Source organism: Nanorana parkeri, unplaced genomic scaffold (assembly GCF_000935625.1).
Source record: "Nanorana parkeri isolate BGI_ZX_2015 unplaced genomic scaffold, ASM93562v1 scaffold476, whole genome shotgun sequence".
NCBI classification, from domain to species: domain Eukaryota; kingdom Metazoa; phylum Chordata; class Amphibia; order Anura; family Dicroglossidae; genus Nanorana; species Nanorana parkeri.
In genome coordinates, this window is record NW_017306744.1 from 685,246 (window position 1) to 692,417 (window position 7,172).

At 43.6% G+C, this 7,172-nt stretch overlaps 1 non-coding gene across 1 annotated transcript; it reads right to left on the reverse strand.

The window, feature by feature from the left end:
* Positions 1-6,200: 6,200 nt before the first annotated feature.
* Positions 6,201-6,272, reverse strand: TRNAP-AGG. Its single transcript has one exon. It is a non-coding gene; the product is annotated as a tRNA-Pro (tRNA).
* Between the last annotated feature and the right edge of the window lie 900 nt (positions 6,273-7,172).

Sequence of the window (7,172 nt, forward strand, 5' to 3'; positions counted from 1 at the left end):
ATTGAAAAATAAATGCTACATTGATACAATCTAATTTTTCTAAAAATATTGGAAAAAAAATAGAAAAATAGATTGTGTAGCATTCCCCTGACTTCAAGTAGCAGGGGGAGCCAACATTTCACCTCAGTGTAAAGGGCCTTTAAATTGAAAATGCGGTGACACTGTGGCAGAGAACCCTAGCTGGTCAGCAGACATGTTTGAGATCTCCCCTGGATGAGACACCAGACTTTTCCATGAGGTCAAAGCCCATCCTGGCTTCTCTGGCACCTCCAGCAGACAAAGTTTCTCCCTGGCTCTCCATCCCAGGAATAATTCCTGACCCAGACTGGGTCCACACATGACCACCTGCAGGCTTCAGGCCTGGTCAGACAACACACATTTCATGCACTCTCCCCCAGGCAGTAGGCCTGAGGCAGAATGAGGCTCCCACATGGTCAGACTCAGATATTTATGCCCTCTCCCAGCATCCACTATTGGCCATGAAACTCCTAGTGATTGGCTGGAGACACACATTTTCATAATTTCACATTATTGGTTGCTCTGCTCTGTGGCAAGGTCAGACCCAGCAGCAGGGAGATGCAACCAATAACAGAACACTTAGGGAAAGCCAAATGAGCACAGACTATCAAATTAGGGTTGCCACCTTTACTTCAAGCAAAACCTGAACACATTTAAGCGACGCGCAGACTTTTTTGGGGGAGAATGAGTTGTGGCGTATTCATATGTAAATAGCTCTGCCCCTTCATATGTAAATATCACAGTTGAGACTATTTTCAGTGGGGGGGGGGGGGGGGACTGCATCTCCGATGGATGCAGACCGCAGAGCTACTCCTGTCAGCTTTGGCCGGGGCTCTTGTCAGTTCTGAGCTCCGGCCGAATAATGGATCATTAGTAAGGTCTAGAGCAGACCTTACTAAGGATCACCGCTAGATAACCAGGGGCTTAGAAGGAGGGGCGAAGTGTATTATATGTGTGGGGGGAGTGTATCATTTTATTTGTGAAGGGGGGGTGTATATTTCTGTGTGTATATTAGGCCACCATTCATACATATATTTCAGGTGTGATTAGGGTTGCCACCTTTTCTTCAAGCAAAACCCGAACACATTTAAGCGACGCGCACACTTTTTTGGGGGAGAATGAGTTGTGGGGTATTCATATGTAAATAGCTCAGCCCATTCATATATAAATATCACAGTTGAGACTATTTTCAGTGGGGGGGTCAGTAGCCCCTATCTTAATTTTGGTTGCCCCTGTGTGTCTGACATCTTGTGTCCGGGTTTCAGCTGCCATGAAACCCGAACACAGCATTCAAAAGCCAAACTGTCCGGGTGAATCCTGGCCGGATGGCAACCCTATCTGGGACCCTCTTTCTCTCACCATGAGGCTATATTCACACTAGCCCGCATGCTGAAATGAATGGAGACTTGCAGTACAATGCTGCATTTCTTGGCTCCCCTTTGCTCCACACCTCTCCACTCTGTTGTGATGTGAACGGGGCACATAGGGAAGAATTGTTTTCTATGTAAACTTGCAGAGGCCAGGGTTGCTTAGGTGCAGAGAAACGCACCTAAGCAAAGAAAATAATAAGAGATTATTTTCCTGAGACTAGCTATGTTGCCTCTTTTCCTTTTCCAAGGAACCCCTAGCCTAGAGTTCTTTTCACCCCTATGGTATCTAATACTCCGTAGCCTCACTTCCCCTGAGGAAGCCTACTAGTCAACCAGCTTTATTATCTTGCTGTTACCTCTGATTTTGGAACTGAATATATCGAGTCCCAAACATGTTCATTGCCTTATTGCACTAAATCTTTATTGTTTTTCTGTCCAGAATTACCTGATTAACTATAATGTTAACTTCTAGGTCAACTGGTTTTTATATGTTTCATAACCTGTGTCAAATATGGATCCTGTTCTCTATGATCCTCTTGAGATAATCTGTCCCATTGGACCTTTCCTCATCCATTATGTTATGAGAACTAACTTCAAAGACTAAGAGCTTTAAGGGTACATCCACGCACATAATGTTTTTTTAAGGGCTTTCTTTGCCCACTTTTATTAAAGTAAAGTTCGAGTCACACAAAAGTTTACCCTCAAAGGGTTTTTCAGTACTTGCTTCAATTTGCTCACATATGTCTAATTCTGAGCATTGGAAAGAGAAGACCCATTTGTAGAGCTGGTCATTTGTAGAGCTGGTCAAAATCTTGTAGATTTCCAAACATTCAGGAAGATTGTTATAGGTATTCTATAATGGGATTGTAGGGCCAACCTGAAAAAATATCACAAGGAGAGAAAGGGTTATTACATCAACTTGATAATTACATGGCTAGATAAATATAGTTAAATGAAGGTTGGGGGCCGTAGGGGACGGGCAGCAGAAAGGTGGTCTTTTCCTCACCTAAGATGAAGCATTATGAAGTGCATGATGCTGTCACCCTCGAGTTAGAAAGTGACCCTTACCTGACGCAATCAATTGGAAACGGAGCATTAAGCCTGATTGCATCCCGCAGATCTCCACCACTCAAGAACTCCATCACGAAGAAGAGATCGTGCTGTGCAAGATAAAGAGAAATATACAGGTTACAATGCAGATATTGACTATTCTAGAACTTCTTCTATCGACTTCTCATTTCTTATTTGGGGTGTTTCACTTTCCATAAAAGGGTAGAGTTAGCAGGATAAGTGTCAGGAACAAAATAAAGAAGGTGAAGTGGACATAAAGGTGGAAATGAATGAATGAAAATTATTATTCTGATGGCAGCAGCTGTCAGAATACTAAAAAGAACAGCAGATAACAAGGGAAGCAATAGCTATCTGCCATCATTTCACAAATCAGCTAAACTGGGTACAGTCCTAGTCCAACTAAATGTAAGGAGGCACCCCTCTTAGGGCAAGGTGGTTACACTTGAATCATTGTAGCTCCTAAAAAGTCCCACATTTTTTTGCAATTTCTAATACACGGTAATTTAACAACATGAGGACAGCCGTACATATATAAATGGCACTGTCCTGAAGTGGTTATACCAAGATCATGGCTGCTGCACCATCAGGCAGTGTATGTAGAGATCATTGAAATTACATGCAAACAGTAAAAAAAGGGTTGCCCCCTTTTCTTCAAATGAAATCCGAACACTCTAGCACCGTGCGCTGCAATTTCTTTTTGAGAATATAGAGGAGAGGCAGCCAGGAGAGGGAGTAAGGAGACCAGCTATAGAGGACTACAAATCCCAGCAATACAATATAATATGAAGCTACATACTTTGTGTTGTTCTGCCTTGGCGCCCTGTCTCCAGTTGTGTTGTGCGACACTCAGGTGGGCTGTCTGGGCTATGGTGTCTCACCAGGGGGTCCACAAATGGGCAGCACAGTGTCAGGGAGTCAGAAGAGGAGAAGGAGGAGCAATCACAGAAGCAGCTGCCGAGGTCCCCAGCAAGCGTGATCGCGAGCAGCCGCATCTGCCTGAAACCGGGATCTTCCTCTGGGCTTAGAGCACCTGTGAACAGGCACAGGCTGCCCGCACCACAGACGAAGATCTGATTTCCGGCAGATGCGGGGGCCCAAGATCGCGCTTGCCGAGGACCTCAGCAGCCGCATCTGTCAGAAAATTTAAAGCGCCGGTGTCAGCACTGAGTGTCTTGTGTCAGGGTGCCCGCTGGGTGGACACCCAGACACAAGACTCCAAACCCAGACAGGTGGCAACCCGACCCCTAGGTAGGACAGAAGTTCTCTAAGCCAGACTGTTTCCATGAATCCCCGTCTTATCTCTCACCTGTTTTTGACACAAATGGGAAGTCTATAATTGCCATGTACACACAGCCCAGACCTAAAAATCAGATGGATTTCCGGCAACATGCCTACACTAATGTGCTTGTACATAGAGGGATACATATAGGATGGGAGAAGATTATTACTTGTATAACATATGGGAACTATATCAAGGTTGAAAAAGCAGGTCAAGGGAACATTTAATGCCTGAAGTTCTATTTACACCAAGTAAACATAGGGAATTTCTGTGCATTAAGAAGATTACAGATTAAGCCATTAGGGATACGCCTATAAGCTTTAGGATCAGTCCACAACTTCCTGGAATTTAACAACTCCAATCTCCGAGCAAGGCTAACTCAGGAAAGAAAAAAAAAAGATTGCCCAGCACAAAACTCTAAAAAATACAATTTCAGGACTGGGCTTCCCAGGCTAGTACCAATAATATTTTGCCCACCTTGACTACATTTAGGCATTCCCTAAAGACTCATCTTCTCAGGGAAGCCTATCCCACCTCAACCTAAAGGCTCAACCATCACGTTCTCAAACAATTCATCCCCACACAGCTCCCTCCTCATGTATCACTCCCCCCTCCCTTTTAGATTGTAAGCTCTTGATTTGTATTGTGATTGTAATGTCTTCCTTATATTGTAAAGCGCTGCGCAAACTGTTGGCACTATATAAATCCTGTATAATAATAATGAAAAGATGCATGCTATTATGTTGAGCATTTTATTTAGGCAAGTACGTATCATTTTCCCAGTAATTGTTTCGTTAAGCTTATGATATACTTCTGGCTTTACAAGATAATCTCTTACAATTATACAAAACACAAAAAGATCCCCAGCGCACCTGCCAGCTAGCCTGCAACAAAACAAATTACCCTCTCAACGGTATGCATTAAAAACAGAGGTCCTTGCACCTTTTGAGGAGGAGTAGGCTGCCTCCCAGGCACACCTGCATTGAATTTATCAACTTCATTAATATGCTCACACTTGGAGACTCAAATAAATAGAGTTAGGACCACACTCTACAGAGGTGCCTTGACGGTGGCAGTGTGGCTTCTACATATTTTTGGCCAAACGTTTGTGCAACTAAAACCTCTGTTTTTAATGCATACTGTTGACATGGTAATTCGTTTGGTTGCAGGCTAGCTGGCAGGTGCGCTGGGGATCTTTTTGTGTTTTGTATTGTTGTAAGCCTTCCCATGTGCGCCCTGCTATAAAGGCCGGTTATAGATTCATGCGGTTGCCATTTTTTCTAATCTCTTACAATTTTCTTTTTTTTGTTCCCTTCAGTATTTGTATGTGAAAAGGTGTGTTACAATCAGTCATGTTCTTTATCTTTTGGTGGACTGGCCACTGCATATAAAAGACTAGTCCACTACCCCATTGTTCCTGGAGGAAATACAGTACCTGTACATACGCCGGGAACTGCACTCCCTGTGATCATGCTGTGATTACAGTGAAGCACAGATGAAAAGGTACAGAGTCAGAGTGGCTATAGCAAACAAAAAAAAGATTATAGAATTTTTTTTTTTAAATCTTCAAAAGACTCCACATGGTATGTTGGTGTGACTACTTTCCAAAATGTCATTTTGTGGACGTTTGTACTGTCCTGGCATTTAAGAGCCTCGAAAAATGTAATAAAAAACCTTGACAAAAAAAAAAAAAAAGAAGGCTTTACACTAGGGATGTACAGATACCAATTTTTCATTATCGAGTACCAATATTTTATTTTCGGTACTCGCCGATATGGAGTACCGATGCCGTGTGCCCCGATTATCAGGAAGTCGCCTGGCTTCCCGATTGCCTGTGAAGCTGGTGTTCTAGCAAAAGAACACCAGCTTAATTTGCCGAGGCTGCTTAGCTTCCTGACCAATCAAGGCCACACACAAGGATGAGCCACTGCTCTAGAAAGTGCTCCTAAGCTAACTAACCAGTGTACTAAAGCCTGGAAAGCGGCAAACAATCAGAGCCCAGTGTCCAAAGGGCACATTCCAGGCAAAATATACAGTCATTCAGGTTAGTGGGGGTCTGTAGTTGTTGTAAAGGATACACCAATCCCCTCATAAAAAAAAAAAAAAAAAAAAGGAAAGGTTATACCAGGTTGGCCCACAAGTTTTTTTTTTTGTTTTTTTTAACCCATTTGCCAGTGCCCAATCCTCTTGTAAGCAGGAGGATAACCCATCAGTCAAATTAATTCTCCTCAATAAACGAGAAAAAGTTTGCAAGATAATATCGCCAAAAGAAAGTCCTGTTTGTCCCAAATAAATCTATTACTCTGATATTTAAAGTTATGAAAATGTATAGCTGAATCATATAGCCCATAGCATAAATGTAAGAATTGCTCTAATTGAATCGGGGTACATAGGTTTGAAAGCTGAAGCTTACTGTTGCTCACCATTAAAAAGGAAAAAAAAAAACAAACAAAAAAAAAATCGGGCTCGTCCGGGATTTGAACCCGGGACCTCTCGCACCCTAAGCGAGAATCATACCCCTAGACCAACGAGCCAGTCATAAATAACAAGTTTTACCTTCTTGTTTTTTTTTAACCAGCAGACGCTTGGAGCGGCAATTTCAGCCAACCGACTTCTGAGGATCCCACACCTCCATGTTTCTCCTAGGCACCACGCTATTGGGCCGCAGGTTTATCGCCTGCTTGTTTGTCCTCAGCCGCACCTCCCTCCTGGGCTTCTCATCGCCAGCACGTTCCTCTGGTCTCAGCAGCTCCTGCTGTGTATTCAGGACTGACTTTGTGGGGGCACAAGTGTCAGTAGTCCCTGTCCATTTAATGTGCCCTCACATTAGGGAGGGTCATATAATTGACAGAGGCTGCTGTCACTTGTAGTGCCTTCACACATAGGACACCAGGATAGTCATATAATGATATGCCTGTCCTGCATGAGGGCACTACATGCATCAGCCGTCCCTGACCATTGATCAGGGACGGCTGACACTTGTAGTGCCCTCACACACACAGGACTGCCATTCTTAGCGGGCCCGAGCTTTGTACTGCAACAATGTAAAAAAAAAAGTTTTTCCCTTCATGTCCGGCCTGGACTTGATTTACAACCCTCAGCATGACCCTTCGTAACTTTGTATGCGACACCCCTAGAGTATACCAACATGTTCAGCTCTAAACCCTTTACATCCTAGCTGTTGCGGGGGACATTTAAAAGGTGTTACAAATGCCTTCCACGTGTGCTTATATGAATCCTTGTGTGTGTCTCGTCTCCTAATGTGAATCCTTGTGTATGCCACGTCTCCTAATGTGAATCCTTGTGTATGCCTCGTCTCCTAATGTGAATCCTTGTGTATGCCACGTCTCCTAATGTGAATCCTTGTGTATGCCTCGTCTCCTAATGTGAATCCTTGTGTATGCCACGTCTCCTAATGTGAATCCTTGTGTATG